This window comes from Ceratosolen solmsi, unplaced genomic scaffold, assembly GCF_000503995.2.
Source record: "Ceratosolen solmsi marchali unplaced genomic scaffold, CerSol_1.0 scaffold29, whole genome shotgun sequence".
NCBI classification, from domain to species: domain Eukaryota; kingdom Metazoa; phylum Arthropoda; class Insecta; order Hymenoptera; family Agaonidae; genus Ceratosolen; species Ceratosolen solmsi.
Genome location: NW_011948417.1, coordinates 11,967,760 through 11,970,943, shown reverse-complemented (window position 1 = coordinate 11,970,943; position 3,184 = coordinate 11,967,760).

Sequence of the window (3,184 nt, the reverse complement as noted above, 5' to 3'; positions counted from 1 at the left end):
TAATATAATTTTAAAAAAAGGGAATTTATAAACTTTCACGGACTTATTGCTGTTCTTGTAACAATTTATAAAATAATTATGTTATAAATATATATAACTGCATATGTTAAATTTAACTTAGTAGCTATTTCATACAGCTATTCGTATATAATTTTATATCGATCTATTATAATTATCCAATGAACTTAATACAATTAAATGTTCCTATTTTTTAAATTATTTGCAATTATACAGTATAACAAATTCTTACTATTACAATTTTTGTTACGTTACTTCATATTCTTTCATATATTTATATTTTAATAATCTAATTATTTGTTAATGTGTAGGTTTTTCAGTTATCTAAATCATAGTTTGATAAAAGTAACAGTATTATTCTAATAATTTAACATTAATATAAGTTTTCCTATATAATATAATATAAAATATATATGTATAAATATAATAGCAAAATTTTTACTTGTTAATTATTCCATTTAATTAATAAATTACCAAAAATATTTATCCATAGGAAACATTTTTCTATACAATTATACTATAATTATATAATATTTAAAAAAAAAAACAAAGAATTTTTTATTAATCATAATTATTATCTTTGTATAGAAACAATATTATTATAATAGAAGAAAATTTTCGTTAAAATAATAACTCAGCATTTTATTTCATAGCATTCAATGATGTAGCTTAGCAAATATTTATTAAAAGTAAAATTTCTAATAATTAAACATTTGTAAGCATGTTAATAATAAATAAAGCAAATTGTAAGTTTGCATTAATATCAAATTTAATATTTAAAATTTGTTAAATGTAGACATTTCTTTATGAGAAAATATGAAATATCCATTAAAAACATTTAAATCAATACATTTCAAAATTATTTTTAACAGTAATATAATTGACAAATATTTGCAAAAGAAATAGAAATGAAATTTTTAATAAAAAACTCCGTTTTTTATTTACAATAACAAATTTACAATAGCAAATTTATAAATTGTATAATACACAATACTTTCTATACATTAAGGCTTAAATTTATAATTGTAACTTTAATACATGTAAACATTTTTCTTTATTGAATAAGTAAATATTTTCATCTAAATCACTTTTTAAAATTCAAATTTATGTATTCATTTGAATAATTTTTTATGTAAATAATAAACATTTTATAAGAAATATAGTATATTTATCAGAATAATAAATATTTTTAGGTTTATATATATATATATATATATATATACATATTTGTAAAGAATTTATAACTACATTATTAGTTATTTTTGTTCTTAATTTTTAGTAATTTAAATTCCATCTTAGTTTTATTATTTATTATTTACTGTAATGTCTTAACAAAAAAATATTTTCCATTGTTAAAAAGAAACACTTGCATCTTTTAATTAATTGTCTTGCATGAAAAATCAAATTATGTTGCTCAATTTAATGTAGTTTAATATATTTTGTTTTATGTGATAATATGATAATTTAATATGATAGTTTGTTTGATAAACGACTTTTGAAATAAAATTAAATGTAATACATTATTTATATTGTATCAAAACTAATATACATTTAAAACTATTTTATGTTGTATAAAATAGTAAATTTAAAAAAATAGTGATTATACGTATATTTTTAAAACTTCAATTATAAATATCTATACTATATATTTAATGTTTGCGAAAAAACTGTGTAGTAAAATAAGTGATTTTCGTCGTAAATATGACTATTTAAATAAAATTTATTAAATGAAGTATAGGAAACCAGTTTATAATTTGATTTTTTATTTAATAATGAGAAAAAAGACAGGAATATTTAGTACAGTTATTTGCATTTTTCAAAATTCATATTCTTGCGGATAAAGAAGAAGCAAAACTACGCATTTTTACATAATGACGAAATATTACTGTACAGAAGCCAGGGGTACAAAGTACTATATAGTATAAACACTAACCGATATACTTTATAATAAAAGCAATAAAATTTGTTACCTTAAAAAATAGTTTAACAACCTAAAATTGCAAGTAGTACTTCGAAAATAAATTTAGATTTGGTAAGAAGAAATGTATTAATTCAATAAACTATATGATATTTAATTAAAATTATATAAATCTTCAGAAATTTATTGTCCATCAAAAAATATAGTATAAGTATATTTAAAAATATGTCATTTAATTTTAGTATTCATTTACTCAAATAATTTATGATAATTTAAAAATTTAACACAATTTAATTATTAATTTAAAAAAGAATTCTAATGCATATATTTTTAACCTAATTTACTACCATATTCATTATATATATTGAAAGAAAGAATTATATACTAAAATATATTACTGTTAATTATACAAATAATAAATTTCAATCAAATAAAAATAAGTAACGACTTTAATTTATTTATAATGTAGTTTTATAATAAAGAATCAATCCATTTTTCTGATAATGATTATTGATTTTTTTGCATAAATTTACTTTCAAAACTAATGAATAAATAATAAAGTAAAATTTGTATTTTCAAACATAAAGATGTTACTATTCACTTTTTTTCATCTTTAGAGAAAGTGAAAGAATTACGGATACGAACACTTATCACAAACGAATTTTAATGCTTAGCTGCATTAATATTTTTAATGTTTGACTCTGGTATTTATTGCTATGCTCATTCTTTTCATAATAATGCAACTTATAATAAAATGAAAGTTCATCTAAGAAGGACTTATCTAGTTTTATTTAGATACAAGCATTCTGTTTTTTTTAAATATTGAGTAATGCTACCCTGTTAATGATCAATGCATAGCTTGTTGATAACAGTAATCTGAAACAATTCTTTCTAGATAGCTATACATCTTTTTCAACAATATTGTTTCTGTCATCGATTATTTTGTCGATGTAATAACAAATAGTCGAAAATACACAAAGCCGTGATGTAAGTTTATTAAGTATTATAATCAATGGTATTCAATATAACACCAATAATCTGTCGCGATCGATATCTATTTACGACAGAACTTAGCAACGGTCTTATACAATTTATTTAATAATTTTTCAGATCTTTTTATATTCTAATAGGATAAATAATTTAAACAAATAATTTACTTAAGGAAGTGATCAACACGATCTTCACTTTATTCATTTTATTTATTATTAACTTTATTTATTTTATTTATTATTTTATTTATTATTAACT